The sequence below is a fragment of the Pleurodeles waltl genome, chromosome 6, assembly GCF_031143425.1.
Source record: "Pleurodeles waltl isolate 20211129_DDA chromosome 6, aPleWal1.hap1.20221129, whole genome shotgun sequence".
In the NCBI taxonomy this organism is placed as follows: domain Eukaryota; kingdom Metazoa; phylum Chordata; class Amphibia; order Caudata; family Salamandridae; genus Pleurodeles; species Pleurodeles waltl.
In genome coordinates, this window is record NC_090445.1 from 1,113,399,947 (window position 1) to 1,113,417,071 (window position 17,125).

Sequence of the window (17,125 nt, forward strand, 5' to 3'; positions counted from 1 at the left end):
GAATGGATACTGGTAAGTTGAAGCTTCAATACTGCTTCCCCCCCACCTGCATGCCAAATCAGACCCCAACCCTCACCCCCATCCTCGAACCCCACCCTCACCCCCACCCCCATCCTCACCCCCACCCTCACCCCCACCACCATCCTCACCCCTACCACCATCCTCACCCCCACCCCCAGCACACCTATTCCCCGCCAATGTCTCACCATCACAACCAACACATCCCAAAACCTAGGCCTGCATGCGTCCACTAAGCATGGACACCCATCACCAAAGCATGCCCAATGCATATACACATCCCCCCCACAAGCCACCCTCACCAAAGCCCCCACACACGAATGCCAGCACTTGGGGACACGGGAACCCACAGATACACCCATATGCCACACATTGAAACTATAACCATACCTCTATACCCCTGCAGGACCCGACCGTCAACACACCGCGGCGGAGGGGCCAGAATTATCCACACCCCCCACCCAAGAGGCCTTCAGCGATGACAGCAGCTCTGTCGATCTGGACACCGATGACCAGCCCGGACCATCGGGGACCTCTGGACAGTCGGTTCCCCTCACACAGGCACAGGCCACTATAGACCCTAACCCCTCTGGGAACACCAGCACAGCTCCCACCCAGCGGGCCCATGCCTCTGTCTCCAGGGCGCGTCAATCTGCGGTGTGTCTACCACTACAGGGCACCCAGGATAACCCACCACCCCAACAACAACAGGGACCTGGGGGCAGTGGTAGTGGGCACACTGGCCAGGGGGCAGAGGCCCAGGGGAACAGGGCAACTCGGCGGGCAGCTGTGCGACAGGGGGGGGAGGAGAGGCCCAGGGAACCCACTCTCCACGAGGTCCTCACCACCATCATGGGAGCATACAACCGCTCCCAGGAGACGATGGCGACGGTACTGGCCCGGTTCCAGGAGATCCAGGTGCTGCAGGAGGAACACTATCGGGGGTACAGGGAGGACATCAGAGCCATCAACACCACCCTGGTTACCATGGTAGGGCTGCTGCAGGACCTCGTAAACAGCAGGGCGGACACTGAACAACACCCAAGGGCCCCTGCCACTAGCCTGGACCAAGAACAGCCATCCACCTCCGCCGGCGCTAGTGGACAGGAGGCCCCCGCACAGCAGCAGCCCACCAGACCCCCACCTCCTGCAGGAGAAGAACCACCCCGCAAGAGGGCCCTGAGATCTCGCAAGACAGAGTAGGATGTCAAGACCCCCGCCAGCAATGGATACCACCTGATGTCATCCCACTGTCCCACATTGTCACCCTGTCCATCCTCGAACTGCCCATGCTCCATCTCTCCACAGGCCTCTGGACAATGCACCTGTGTGACTGTTACTCTGGACTCTGCCATGGACATTCCTTCACCATAGCCCCCACCCACTTGAAACCACCCATCCCATTTTGAGCACTTCAATAAACACCTATTTTGCACCAAAATATCAGGAGTCTGGCTGTGATTTAAATAGATTGTAATTGACATGACAGTGCAAATATGTCCTTGTACATGGTGAAGTCAACAAACAGCTGCCACAAAGCTGTAGTCCATGGGGAAACGAAGCACAGGACTCGTAGTGGGGACCCCAGATCTGAAATAGGGAGGGAAAAGCCAAAACTCAGTCATCATACACTGGGGCAAATAGACAGGCAGCAGAGATGCTGCAGAGTAGTTAACATTTACTAAATTATCTTTGAAATGTTACCTGTGTCCTATTGGAAGTACTGTTCAATGATTCTGTCCCTGTTGTCTGTTTCAGCCCCGTCGTCTTCCTCCTCGTCACTCTCCTCAGGTTCCACCGCTGCCACAACACCACCGTCTCGACCATCCTCCTGCAGGAAAGGCACCTGGCGGTGCAAAGCCAGGTTGTGAAGCATGCAGCAGGCCACGATGATGTGACACACCTTCTTAGGTGAGTACATTAGGGATCCACCGGTCATATGCAGGCAGCGAAACCTGGCCTTTAGGAGGCCAAAGGTGCGTTCGATCACCCTCCTAGTACGCCCATGGGCCTCATTGTACCGTTCCTCTGCCCTGGTCCGGGGATTCCTTACTGGGGTCAGTAGCCACGACAGGTTGGGGTACCCAGAGTCCCCCACTAGCCATACACGGTGTCTCTGTAGCTGTTCCATCACGTAAGGGATGCTGCTATTCCTCAGGATGTAGGCGTCATGCACTGACCCTGGGAATTTGGCATTTACATGCGAGATGTACTGGTCAGCCAAACACACCACCTGGATGTTCATTGAATGGTAACTTTTTCTGTTCCTGTACACCTGCTCCCTGTCTCTTGGGGGAACCAAAGCCACATGGGTCCCATCAATGGCACCAATTACGTTGGGAATATGTCCAAGGGCGTAGAAATCACCCTTCACTGTAGCCAATTCGCCCACCTCAGGGAAAATGATGTAGTTCCTCACGGATTTCATCAGGGCAGACAACACTCTGGATAACACCTTTGAAAACATGGGCTGAGACATCCCGGAAGCAATTCCCACGGTTGTCTGAAATGACCCACTTGCCAAGAAATGTAGTACTGACATGACCTGCACCAGAGGGGGAATCCCTGTGGGTTGGCGGATGGGGGACATCAGGTCGGGCTCCAGCTGGGCACACAGTTCATGGATAGTGGCACGGTTAAGACGGTAGGTCAGGATAATGTGGCGTTCTTCCATTGTCGACAGGTCCACCAGCGGTCGGTACACGGGAGGATTCATCCGTCTCCTCGCCCAACCCAGCGGACGGTGCCTAGGAAGGACAACATGGAGCACACAGTCAGGCAACCCACAGGTACGTACTCACAGCTAGCACAGTATACGATTCTCTATGCAGTGAATGGCGTGTCTGAGTGGCTATGCAAGGCCTAGGCCTGTGTGACGCAGTTGAAATTGAGCCATGTGGGCCCTGGAAATGGCGGCTGCCTGACCTGTGAAGTGTGACAATGGGATGTGAGGTCAATGCGCTGGCGTGGCACACCGCGGCGGGCGGCGGGCGAAGACCACGGCGCGAAGCCGCATTGGTTAACATTGAAGCCTATGGGTTTCAGGAGCCAATGGCGAAGGGCGCCGGCGGTGGCGGGACGCACCGCCGCGGTACGCACCGCCGCGGACGTGACCGCCATTTTCTATCTACTTATCCACTTGCGACTTGAACTTTCACAGGAGAGGACCTATACTGCAAGTGTTGCTGTGACCTCGGTCTGGAAGGGACAATGGCTGCTGCGACTGGGGAAAGGGCCCCTGCCTTCACTGGAGAGGAGTTGGAGAAACTTGTGGATGGGGTCCTCCCCCAGTATGCGCTACTCTACGGTCCTCCAGACCAACAAGTGAGTTTAATTCAATATGGATTTGGGGCCACTGGCTGGCTTGGGGGCCTGGCGGGGATGGGGGGCATGTTGGGCCTGGCGGGGGGCCTGGCGGGGATGGGGGGCATGTTGGGCATGGCGGGGGGCCTGGCGGGGATGGGGGGCATGTTGGGCCTGGCGGGGGGCCTGGCGGGGGGCCTGGCGGGGATGGGGGGCATGTTGGGCATGGCGGGGGGCCTGGCGGGGATGGGGGGCATGTTGGGCCTGGCGGGGGGCCTGGCGGGGATGGGGGGCATGTTGGGCATGGCGGGGGGCCTGGCGGGGGGCCTGGCGGGGATGGGGGGCATGTTGGGCCTGGCGGGGGGCCTGGCGGGGATGGGGGGCATGTTGGGCCTGGCGGGGGGCCTGGCGGGGATGGGGGGCATGTTGGGCCTGGCGGGGGGCCTGGCGGGGATGGGGGGCATGTTGGGCATGGCGGGGGACCTGGCGGGGGGCCTGGCGGGGATGGGGGGCGTTGGGCCACTGGAAAGGAAAATGCTGAGTAACTTGAACGTTGTATTTCTCCCTCCCTGTACGTGTCACATAGGTCCGCGCCCATGAGAAGATCGGGATTTGGCGTGCCATCGCCAAGGAAGTCCGGGCCCTGGGGGTCCACCATCGACGGGGCACCCACTGCCGCAAGAGGTGGGAGGACATCCGCCGCGGGACCAAGAAGACCGCCGAGTCTCTGCTGGGGATGGCCTCCCAACGTAGGCGGGGTGCCTACCGTCAACTGAGCCCCCTGATGTTCCGGATCCTGGCGGTGGCCTACCCTGATTTGGATGGGCGCGTGAGGGCAGCACAGCAGACACAAGGGGGTGAGTCCAAGCATTATCTACTCTGTTGTCGCGCAGTGGAGGTGTCTGGGTGGGGGAGGAGGGCTGTGGGTCCCCCTAGGCCAGGGCGATATCTGTAGGCTGGGCACCCCCGTAAGCCCCTGTGTCCCCAGCCACCACCCTCAGTAGTTTGTCAGTACAGCCATCCCTGGGCCGTGTCATCCATGGGTGCAGTTGTCAACTCTAGGCGTGTAGGGCATGTTCCACGGAATGCGTAGCGGACCCCAAGTGCGCAACTTAGTGCAGGGGGCATCTGTGTCTGTCATGTCCGCTAACTGTACCGGAGATCCATGTAATCAATATCCCTTTATTTCTCTCTCCCCCCCCCCTTTTTGTTTGTCTTTCTGTGCTTGTGTGCATCAGCATCATCAGGCGGAGGAGAAGTGGCATCGGGGCAGGAGGGAGCTGCATCTCACATGGCCCAGGAGGGCCATGCCACAGAGTCAGACTGGACCAGTGAGACGGAGGGCGAGGGGAGCTCCACGACGGGGACGACTGGACCCTGCAGCGACACGGACACGTCCTCGGAAGGGGGCTCCCTTGCGGGGGTGGCACCATCCGTGCCCCCCGCCATTACAGGTACAGCCGCCACCCAGCGCACCATCTCCGCCCTCCCAGCAGCCCCTCAGCGTTCGCCCCGTGCCCGCTCTGCCAGGAAGCCGGGCATCTCCTTCGCCCCAGGCACCTCAGGCCCTGCCCCTGTTACCCCCGCTGCCCTCAGTGAGGAGGTCATTGACCTCCTCCGAACGCTCATTGTTGGGCAGACTACCCTTTTGAATGCCATCCAGGGGGTGGAGAGGGAGGTTCATCGCAGCAATGCGTACCTGGAGGGCATTCATTCGGGTCAGGCTGCCCATCAGCGATCGTTCCAGGCTCTGGCCTCAGCACTGACGGCAGCCATTGTCCCTGTCTCCTGCCTGCCTCTACTAACTCCCTCCTCCCAGTCTCCTGTTCCTCTGCCTGTCCCACCCACACCATCAGACCAGCCTGCACACACCTCAACACCCAAGAGAAGCTCATCCAAACATAAGCACCACAGATCACGCAGACATTCACACACGCAACATTCCGATGCAGACATGCCAACAGTCACTACCACCTCTGTGACCCCCACCTCCTCGTCTCCCTCCTCCCTCCCTGTGACGTCTACACTCACACCTCCATTCACCTCACCATCAGCCAGTGTTTCCATCACCAGCACACCCTCCACTCCAGTCCGCACACGTGCAGTCACCACCCCCACTGCCATTTACACGTCCCCTGTGTCCTCTCCCACTGTGTCTGTCACCCCCTCTTCCACACCACACAAACGCAGCCACCCACCCACCCAACAGCCATCCACCTCACGACAGCCTATCCCTCCTGCACCTGCACCCAAAGACAGCAAACGTGACTCACCTACAACCACATCCTCTCCCTCCACTCCCATTCCCACTGTACCTACCACTCTCCATTGTCCCAAGAAGCTCTTCCTCGCCACTACTAACTTCTTTCCTGACCCTGAGCCCCCCCCTCCTTCTCGTCGGGGTAAGAAGAGCACCTCAGCCACCACCAGCCCTGCAGCCCCCTTGACAAGGGTGCAGGGGTATTGGAGCCCGCCAGCCCGCATGTCTGGATCTTCGCCCAGCAGCAAGGGGACAGCCAGCCCACCCCCTGGGAAGAGGAGCAGAAGGCGGAAGGGGCGCCGCAGGAGCCCGCCTTCTACATCCCCCCCGGACACCACCCAGAGACAGTCACCAGCCACAGCTCCAAAGGGAGGAAAGGGCCACAGGCCGATGACTAAGGAGGGCAAGGGCAGCAAGTTGGAGAGGTCAGGCAGCAGGCCTGCTGCCCAGGAGGAGCCCACAACCCCCATAGCCGCTGCCCCGGGAGGAACCGGCACAGCTGCCCCGGGAGAGCCCACCAGCCCCATAGCCGCTGCCCAGGGAGGACCCAGCCCAGCTGGCCAGGAGGGCCCCACCACCCACAGCCCAGGTGGGCAGTGAAGGAGCACCATCCCCGCTGCCCAGGAGGGCACCACCAGGCATTTAGCAGTTGGCCATAGACCGTCCGCCGTCTCAAGAACCGCTGAACTGGGCCCTTCAAGGCAAGAACCGCTGAACTGGGCCCTTCAAGGCAAGAACCGCTGAACTGGGCCCCGCCGTCTCAAGAACCGCTGAACTGGGCCCTTCAAGGCAAGAACCGCTGAACTGGGCCCTTCAAGGCAAGAACCGCTGAACTTGGCCCCGCCGTCTCAAGAACCGCTGAACTGGGCCCTTCAAGGCAAGAACCGCTGAACTGGGCCCTTCAAGGCAAGAACCGCTGAACTGGGCCCCGCCGTCTCAAGAACCGCTGAACTGGGCCCTTCAAGGCAAGAACCGCTGAACTGGGCCCTTCAAGGCAAGAACCGCTGAACTGGGCCCCGCCGTCTCAAGAACCGCTGAACTGGGCCCTTCAAGGCAAGAACCGCTGAACTGGGCCCTTCAAGGCAAGAACCGCTGAACTGGGCCCCGCCGTCTCAAGAACCGCTGAACTGGGCCCCGCCGTCTCAAGAACCGCTGAACTGGGCCCTTCAAGGCAAGAACCGCTGAACTGGGCCCCGCCGTCTCAAGAACCGCTGAACTGGGCCCCGCCGTCTCAAGAACCGCTGAACTGGGCCCTTCAAGGCAAGAACCGCTGAACTGGGCCCCGCCGTCTCAAGAACCGCTGAACTGGGCCCTTCAAGGCAAGAACCGCTGAACTGGGCCCTTCAAGGCAAGAACCGCTGAACTGGGCCCCGCCGTCTCAAGAACCGCTGAACTGGGCCCCGCCGTCTCAAGAACCGCTGAACTGGGCCCTTCAAGGCAAGAACCGCTGAACTGGGCCCTTCAAGGCAAGAACCGCTGAACTGGGCCCCGCCGTCTCAAGAACCGCTGAACTGGGCCCTTCAGTGCAAGAACCGCTGGCCCTTTGGCAGACGTGGCAGGGCAGGATCTATCTCGGGCAGGGCTGCAGGATGTCCTCTGGCCAACTTGCCTCCTCCAGTGGCAGTGGGGTCTGTTATGGACTGTATGGACTGTGGCTTTGCTCTCCCCAGGATGGCCCAGTGGGCAGGCCACCCACTGTATGGACTGTTTGGACTGTGGCTTTGCTCTCCCCAGGATGGCCCAGTGGGCAGGCCACCCACTGTATGGACTGTATGGACTGTGGCTTTGCTCTCCCCAGGATGGCCCAGTGGGCAGGCCACCCACTGTATGGACTGTATGGACTGTGGCTTTGCTCTCCCCAGGATGGCCCAGTGGGCAGGCCACCCACTGTATGGACTGTTTGGACTGTGGCTTTGCTCTCCCCAGGATGGCCCAGTGGGCAGGCCACCCACTGTATGGACTGTATGGACTGTGGCTTTGCTCTCCCCAGGATGGCCCAGTGGGCAGGCCACCCACTGTATGGACTGTTTGGACTGTGGCTTTGCTCTCCCCAGGATGGCCCAGTGGGCAGGCCACCCACTGTATGGACTGTATGGACTGTGGCTTTGCTCTCCCCAGGATGGCCCAGTGGGCAGGCCACCCACTGTATGGACTGTGGCTTTGCTCTCCCCAGGATGGCCCAGTGGGCAGGCCACCCACTGTATGGACTGTTTGGACTGTGGCTTTGCTCTCCCCAGGATGGCCCAGTGGGCAGGCCACCCACTGTATAGACTGTATGGACTGTGGCTTTGCTCTCCCCAGGATGGCCCAGTGGTCATGGAGTCCCCTCGTGGATCTGGCGTCGTGTACTCAAGTGGCTGAGGTGCCCCCCCTTCCCTTCCCCCTGAGGTGCCTGTCCTATTTTCTTTCTGATGCCCCTGCAGTGTTCTCTCCGTGGAGTTCTTGTCGTGGGACTGGGCCTTGCCCCTTTGCACAGGACCCCTGTGATCCACGGACAGTGGTTGGACTACATTTAGTAGCTGTATATATTTTGTACATAGTTTATTTATTTTTTGGGATTAATGGCGTACATATTTCAATATATCTGCCCGTTTATGATCTCTTCTTTTGGTCTTTGCATTATTTTGGAGGGGGGTGGTTTGTGGGTTGTGACAGTGATCTGTGGGAATGCATTGATGTGTGTGTTGTAGTGGGTGTGGGTGGGTGGGTGTGTGCCGGTAATCTTTTCCCTCCCCTGTGTCGTAGGTGCAGTACTCACCGATGTCTTCCGCGCCGCCGGGCGTGCTCCTGGTATATGAGGAGGAATAGGAGTGCGGGGATGACCTGTAACTCTGGCTCCATACTGCCGGAATCTCGCGTGGAGTGCGTAGAGGTGAGCGTTTTCCCGTTCGTAGTCTGTTTCCGCCGTGTTCTTATCGGCGGTGCTCCCGCCCCGGAAAAGGTGGCAGATTGGTGGGTCGTAATAGGGTGGGCGGTACTTTGTCTGCCGCCGGGCTGTTGGCGGGAACCGCCGCGCTGTTTGTTTGTACCGCTGTGGCGGTCGGAGTGTTAAGTTGGCGGGCTGTGTTGGCGGTTCCCGCCAGGGTCAGAATTGCATATTTTAGACCGCCGGCCTGTTGGCGGCTTGGCCGCCGCTTTATCACCGACCGCCAGGGTCAGAATGAGGGCCTATATCTCTTGGTACACCTTCACTAACTGTTTTGATAGATGTGCTAAAACAGATATAAAATGAATACAAGGCAGCCCCTGCCCTTGACTTGCGGATGAAATTAATAAGCAACTTTGCCAAAGTATCCTCAGTTAGTTAAGAAAATATTGAAAGAGAAGCAGAAGAACTGGCATACACCAACACTTTGCATAGGTTCTATTGGTAGACCAAAAGTTATTGCGGACACCTATCCATTAATAAGTTGAGATAATTTGGGGGCCAGACCAAATAAGGCACGGTTTAAGGGTAATTCTGACAATGACAATACCAAGCAAACACCAGAGTCCTCTGAGAAATGCTGAGCTAAATAAATAAATTATAAAGAAAAACAAAGTCACAGGATTAATCTCCACAACGGAGACCTCTATAAAACGTTATAATTTATGAAACCGTGATACACTAAATCAGACTGATATGTACCAGTACAATGATACATGATACAAGCCCTTCTTATTCCTTTCAGGACTCACCTGTCAGACGGTCTGAGAGAGCAGGGCAGTTAGAGCGCAGACAAGAAGAGGATGTGAAACTTAAGAAGGACTCACAACGCTTGTCCCTCATCATCATTGTGAGAAATACTGACGCAATGCTGTGGAAAGGCAGAGATGCATCATCAAAACCTGCGCTGCAGTACAGTAGTTCTAAACGCCTTGGCTGTGTCATATTTACGATACTGTGCACCATGGTGTAAAGTCCCATTGTGCATTAAAAAAAAGACACATCCGGGGGACGGCTGCCGTACAGAAAACTGACGCATTTCCTGCAAAAGTGATGCTATGCAGCTGTGCGACATGTAAACCAACACAAATCAGCCTTCCATCACATTTGATTGTGTAATGCGTCAAAAATACATCAAAAAGTGACACATTTACGGGAAAAAACATTTCCCCATATCTCAAAAGTGAGAGCTAGAGTAGGCATCAGGCAGCAGCAGCCAGGACAACAACCCCAGCACCAGCCAGGATGTCCAAACAGACTGCCCCAGGGAAGAGAAAGAGTAATGTTAGCGAGGAGGAGAATCAAATCCTGCTAACAGATATGACAAAGTATGAACTCTTAGTCACCTCAAAATTGCCATTAGGGAAGAAAGATACCATTTGGCAGTCCATAGTGGACAAGATCAACAGTGTAGGGCAAGTTAAAAGGACAGTGTAGGAAGCTGGCCTGCTGTGTGCTGGGCACCTATGGTGTTGTCACCTTATGCCAGGTATCCCCTATTGGAGAAGTGTAGGCAGTGTATAGGAAGCCAGGGCTCACTAGGGGTAGCTGTGGATGAGCAGCCAAGACTTATCTAGAAGACATGCAAAGCTTATGCAATACCACTATAGTAACACAGCAACTTATCACACACGAAAAAACCACACAGTGTTAGAAAAATAAAGGTACTTTGTTATAGTAACACAACAATAGAATATTTATAGGCAGTTCCCCCCAACTGAAGGTAAGTACACACTAATTAAATACAGTATAGCAATTAGCAAAGAAACAACAAGCATTGGTAAAACATAGCAAAAATAATGAGGGCCTTAGGGGAGGGCCAAACCATATACAAAGAAAGTGAAATGCAAGATACAGTCCCCACCAAAGGATGTGGAGTTTTTAGAGGGGAACTGGAAGAACTAGGAACCCATAGAGGTGAGTACCTGAGTGACCCCCAGCAACCAGGAGAGCAGAAGTAAGTACCTGGTCTCCCCAAGGGCTCATAGTAAGACTTGGTAAAAGGATTGTACAAGAACAGGACCAGACTAGAAGAAACCAAAGGTGGATTCCGGTAGAAGAGGACCTGAAAAAGAAGAAGATGGAGTCCAGTCTACAATGGAGTGTCCAGTAGGGACAGGAGCTACTACCTATCCTTCTGTGGATGAGGAACCAGGTCAATGAGGGAAGAAGAAGATCAGCTTTGGAGCCCAGGAGCTGAAGAGGAGTCCATGGAGTAGTGCAGATGGTGTCCCACGTCGGTCGTCGGGTTGCAGATGGTCAGTGGTGTTGGACAACCACCAACAAGCCTTGGCAAATTAAAGAGGATCAAAAGAAGAGTTGCAAGACTAAAGAGGGACCAGCAAGGCCCAGGAGAATCGACCCTTGGAGGGGAGTCCGGGGTGACCCTCAGCAGTTGAGAGAGCCAGCAGAAGCAGTCACAGCTCCAACAGACAACCCACTGGCAGCAGGAGCAATAAGTCACAGTGAGACTCATTCAGCACACCTGAAGAGGAGTCCCACATTGCTGGAGCAGCAGAGAGGAGACTGTACTTGGCAGGAAGAAGTGCTGGGGGCTCGGGCTTGTCTATTCTGAGCCTGAAGATCCCTTGGAGCAGGAGACAACAAACATTGGTAGCTGCAAGAGGTGTGGTGCACAAGGGTAATGCCCTGCAAGGAGAGGCAACGGCTTACCGTCTTCCAAGTTGGAAAGCTGTCAGGGAGGACAAAGGGGACCACTCCAGACCATGACCTGTGATACAGGATCCACGCAGTTCTAGAAGGGAGCAGGCTACACCTCCCAAGCATTGTAACACCTATTTATAAGGATGAGGGTGTTGCCACCCTCTCCCACAGGAAATCCTTTGTTCTGCCTTTCCCTGCTTGAGCTGGTCAAGCAGCAGGAGGGCAGAAACCTGTCTGAGGGGTGGCAACAGCACGGGCTGCCCAGTAAACCCCAGAAGACAGGTAGGAGCAATACTGGAGGGTCCTCTAAGGAACCCCAGAGTGCATGGAATCATACAACTAATACTGGCAACAGTATTGGGTATAATTCTGACATGTGTGATACCAACATGATTCCCTACACTCATGAAGTCCAGTGCAATGGAACTGGAGCTCGTAGGGGCACCTCTGCTCATGCAGCGGTGTCCTCACATACAGGGTCCTGCCCCCTGCCCTCTTGGTTAGGAGGGCCTACCATAGGGCTGACTTACAGTGACCTGGTACAGTGACCTATGGTGAAAGGGTGCATGCACCTTTTTCATGCGGACTGCAATGACGGACCTGTAGGCACATTTTGCATGGGCTCCCATGGGTGGCACAATACATTCTGCAACCCATAGGGAGCCCCTGGTGTCCCAATGCTCTGGGTACCTGTAGGAAAGTACCATCTTTCTTGGCGTGTTACCCCCAAATTCTACCTCTTTGTTTTGCCTGTCTCACTGGGATCCTGCTGGTCAGGACCCCAGTGCTCATAGTTTGTGGCCTAATGTGTGTGTTTTCAGTAGTGCTTAACTGTGTCACTGAAGTTTTGCTAACCAGAACTTCAGTGCTTATGGTCTCTCTGCTTCCAAATTAGTCACTATAGTTTAGTGACTTAATTTACCAATTCCAATTGGCACACTGGACCCCCCTTATAAGTCCCTAGTATATGGTACCTAGGTACCCAGGGCAATGGGGTTCCAGGAGATCCTTATGGGCTGCAGCATTTCTTTTGCCACCCTTAAGGCGCTCAGACAAACCCTTTCACAGGACTGGCACTGCAGCCTGCGTGAAATAGTGCACATACTATTTCACAGCCATTTTCATGGAGCACTTAAGTACTTATAAGTGGCCTATATGTCTAACCTTCATTTACTGAAGGCTTGGTTCAAAGTTACTAAGTGTGAGGGCACCCTTGCAAAAGCAAAAGTGCCCCCACGCTGTCCAGGGGATACCATTACATGCATGCACTACATATAGGTCAATACTTATATGGAGATTCACTACATAACTCCAAATATGGCCATGTAAGGTGTCTAAGATCATGGAATTGTCTCCTCATTCCAAAACTGGTATTGGGTGGCCAATCCCATGCATCCTGGGGGCTCCACCATGGACCCCCAGTAATGCCAAACCAGCTCTTTGAAGCTTGCACTGCAACTACAGCTGCTGCCACCTCACAGACAGGGTTCTTCCCTCCTGGGGTCTGAGCAGCTCAGTTCCAGGAAGGCACAACAAAGCACCCTCTCCCTTTGGAAAAAGTTATGAGGGGTAGCCTTCCAGAGCCTCTGGAAATGCTTTGAAGGGCATGGATAGTGCCCTCCTTGTATAAGCCAGTCTACACCGGTTCAGGGATCCCCAGTACCTCCACTGGCATGAAACCGGACAATGGACAGGGGAGTGACCACTCCCCTGTCCATCACCACCCCAGGGGTGGTGCCCAGAGCTCCTCCAGTGTGTCCCTGGCATTAGCCATCTTGTTTTCCAAGGTGTGGGGACACTCTGGAGATCTCTGAGTAGCCAGTGCCAGCAGGTGACTTCAGAGACCCCTCCAGATAGGCGCTTACCTGGTTAGGTAGCCATTCCCCCTCTCAGGGCTATTTAGAGTCTCTCCTGTGGGTTCCTCTTCAGATTCAGCTTGCAGGTTTCCATCAGGAATCCTCTGCAACTCATGCTTTATCCTCTGACTGTCGGAGCAAAAGCAGACTGCTCCACGAACTGCTGTAACTGCAACAAAGTATCCAAGAAGGCTACTGTGACTCTGCAACTTCTGCTCCAGCCAGAAATTGCAACATTTTCCAAGGTGTGCACACTCTGAGAACTCCCTGTCTTCACGCTGCACCAGAAGGACTGAAAAAATCTCCTGTGGAGTGACGGAGTCACTTCCCTGCTCCAGCAGGCACCTTCTAAGATGACACCGGTTCTCTGGGACTCCTCTCCTGAAGACGAGTGTGCTCCCAAGAACACAGGTGGTGGACCCCTTCGACACAGACTGTCCTAAGGTCCAGCTGTCCATATTTGGAGGAGGTAAGAGACTGCCTTCCCAGTTTGCGACAGTACCCCTGTGCACCAGGTCATCTCTAGCTCCTGAGGCCTCTGTGCACTATTTGCAGGAATCCTTCATGCACAGCCTGGCCCAGGTCCCCAGCACTCTATCCTGTGACGCTCAACTCGTCAAGTTGTTCTCCGGCGGCGTGGGACCTCCATTTGTAGTGCTGCAGCAACCGCAATTTGTACCTTCTTTGTCCCCATGTCCAGGGACTCCTGGGGCTGCTGCCTAGACATCTGTGGGTTCCCTCCAGTTTTGGGAGCCCCCTCTGCCTCCTCAGTCTGATTTGGGGCCCCTCCTGGGTCCAGGCAGCACCATTTTGATGCAAACCACAACATTGCTTGAACCAAGCTTGTTGGGCGAATCTAGCGCTGCAACTCACCTGCATCCAACATCTCAACGTGGGACATCCTTTGCATCATGCAGGAACCCGTACACATCTTTGGTGCTCTTTTGCAGACTTCTTCCAACCGGAGAATCCTCTTTTGCATAATCTTCTAGGTTGGCAGGGGCTCCTGTCCTTCCTGGAATCTTCTGCGACTTCTGAACTTGGTCTCCTCCCTTTACAGGTCTTCAGGTCCAGGAATCCACCATTTGTTGCCTGCAGTCTTGCTTGCTTCTTGCAATAATTCTTATCACAACTTGTTGTGTGTCCTGAGGAAACTTGCAGTACTTTACTCCTACTTTCCTGGGTTCTGGGATGGGGTATTTTACTCACCTTTGTGGTTTTCTTACACTCCCAGCACCCCTCTACACACTACACTTACCTAGGGGGCTATTCGTGATTCGCATTCCATTTTCTTAGTATATGGTTTGTGTTGCCCCTAGGCCTATTTCTTCCTATTGCATTCTATGGTACTTTCTACTGTTTGCACTATTCTGTGACTATTTACTTACCTGATTTTGGTCTCTAGTCTGTATATTGTGTATAATACTTACCTCCAGAGGGAGTATTGCCTCTCAGATATTTTTGGCCTTGTGTCACTAAATTAAAGTACCTTTATTTTTTATAACACTGAGTATTGTCTTTTATTGTGTAAAAGTACTGTGTAACTATAGTGGTATTGCAGGAGCATTGCATGTCTCCTAGTTCAGCCTAAGCTGCTCTGCTACAGCTACCTCTATCAGCCGAAGCTGCTAGAACACTGACTACATTTCACTAATAAGGGATAACTGGACCTGGTATAAGGTGTAAGTACCTAGGGTGCCCACTACAAACCAGGCCAGCCTCCTACATTGATGGCGCAGTGGTGGGATAAGTACTTGCAATTGCTTTACCACTTTGTTACTAGTGTTTTTCACAAGAAAAGCTTGCTCAAATACTTAGAGCTATACACAATTGTACCTAGAAGTCACTCTTAACTTTCTAAAAAGTTCTTTAAAGCTTAGCAAAAGCTTTTTCAAAGTTTCTGAAAAGTTTTCCTTTCTCTAAAAAGTTAGGCCTAATAGTCTACTAACTTTTTTCCTAAACACTTTCTGTCAATATGTCTGTTGTAGAGGCTACCCTTATTGTGAAGAAAACCCATGAAAGTTTGAATTTTAAAAGTTTGAGGGGTCTCTGCATTGAAAGAAGTTTAGGGATCGGGAAGAACCCCAACAAGGAATTCCTCTTAAATCTTCTCCTGAAGGCTGACCAGGGACTTACCACTGGTCAGGAACAGCCAGAGGGGGAGGTAAAGGAAAATTCCAACCAGGTAGGCTCAGAGGAGCATTCTGATAATCCTGCGGAGGGTCCTTCCACCGATCTTTCCATCAACAAACCCCCTAGTGTAGCTGGTAGTGTGAAGGGGTCACACACCAGTAGGGCTACCTTTACATCTAGAGGCCAGATAACTAGGGTGACTAAAGTTAGGAAAAGATCTGCCTATGGCAATTCCAATGTCACTTCTGTCTCAGAAGTATCCCACACTTCTAACCCTAAGACCAGCCCCTAGATAGAGAACTCAGAAAGCTGAGTTTAGAGTAGGCCAGACTGAAGCTTCAGCATCAACAGTTGGCCTTAGACAGGGAATTCCTGGCTGTGGAAAGGGAAAGGCAGGGGTTGGGGTTAGTTCCCCATGGTGGCAGCAGCAGTTTCAGGAATTCCAGTGTTAGGGAATCTACATTTGATTCTAGAAATCTGCACAAAGTTGTTCCCCCTTACAAGGATAGGGATGACATCTATAAGTGGTTTGTTTCACTTGAGAGGGCCTATAAATTTCAGAGGGTCCCTCAAGCACAGTGAGCTTCTATCATGTGGTTGTCTTTCACTGGCAAGGGGAGAGACAGACTCCTTATTGTCAGGGAGGATGACTCAGACAACTATCGCATTATTAAAAGTGCACTCTTGGATGGTCTGGGCTTAACCACTGAGCAATATAGAATAAAGTTCAGAGACACCGGAAAGGAGTCTTCACAGGATTGGATAGACTTTGTAGACTGTTCAGTGAATGGCCCAGAAGGTTGGTTAAATGAATGGCAGTAAGGTGACTGACTATGAAAGCCTGTATAACTTAATTCTGAGAGAGCATATTGAACAATTGTGTGTCTGATTTGTTGCATCAGTATCTTGTGGACTCAGATCTGACCTCTCCCCAAGAATTGGGAAAGAAGGCAGACAAATGGGTCAGAACAAGGGTGAGCAGAAAAGCTCATACAGTGGGTGACAAGGACAGCAAGAAGTAGGATTGTAAGTCTCATGACAATGGTGGGGACAAAGATAAAAAATCTTCAGAGTCTTCATCAGGCCCACAAAAATCCTCTGGGGGTGGTGGGTCCAAATCCTCTTCACATAATGAGAAAAAGCCATGGTGTTACTTATGTAAAGCTAAAGGCCAGTGGGCAAGTGACCCCACTTGTCGAAAAAGAAACATTAAGCCTCCCACAACCACAACCCCCACTGCTTCCACTAGTGCCCCTAGTAATAGCAGTGATGGTGGGAAGAACACTACTAATAGCCAGTCAAAGGGTGTAGCTGGGCTCACTTATGGTAATGTAGTGGGGGTTGGTCTAGTTAGGAGACCACTGAAGCTGTTTTAGTCCCTGATGGTGGCATTGACCTTGCGACCCTTAATATGGATAAGTACAAGCAACTACCCCTAATAAATGGTGTTCAGGTTGAGGCCTACAGGGACACAGGTGCTAGTGTCACTATGGTGATGGAGAAACTGGTAGCCCCTGAGCAACACCTACTTGGTCATCAGTACAAAGTGACAGACACCCATAACAACACTGTTAGCCACAACATGGCTGTTGTGACTCTCAACTGGGGGGGGGGGGGTATTGGTCCAAAGAAAGTTATGGTATTTACTGACGTACCTGTAGAGTGTCTCTTAGGAAATGATTTGGAAACTTCAGCATGGGCTGAAGTGGAGTTGGAGGCCCATACAGCAATGCTGGGCATTTCTGGGCATATCTTTGCTCTTACTACTGCTCAGGCCAAGAAGCAAAGAGGGCAGGGAAACTTGGATCCTGGCACAATGGATCAAGTGCTCCCAAAAACTAGGGGTAGAAAAGGCAAACCTTTGTCCACTAGCCCTCCCTCTCCAGATGATTCCCCTTTTGATGAGGGGGAGTCTACTCCTTCTGCAGAACCAACACCAGAGGAGCTTGACGCTGGCACAGCTGA

General features: G+C 53.6%; 1 protein-coding gene across 1 annotated transcript in view; it reads right to left on the reverse strand.

Moving 5' to 3' along the window:
* LOC138301738 (uncharacterized) overlaps nucleotides 1–17,125 on the reverse strand; it is a 95,845-nt gene that overhangs the window by 58,762 nt on the left and 19,958 nt on the right. The gene's annotated exons all lie outside the window — the stretch shown is intronic.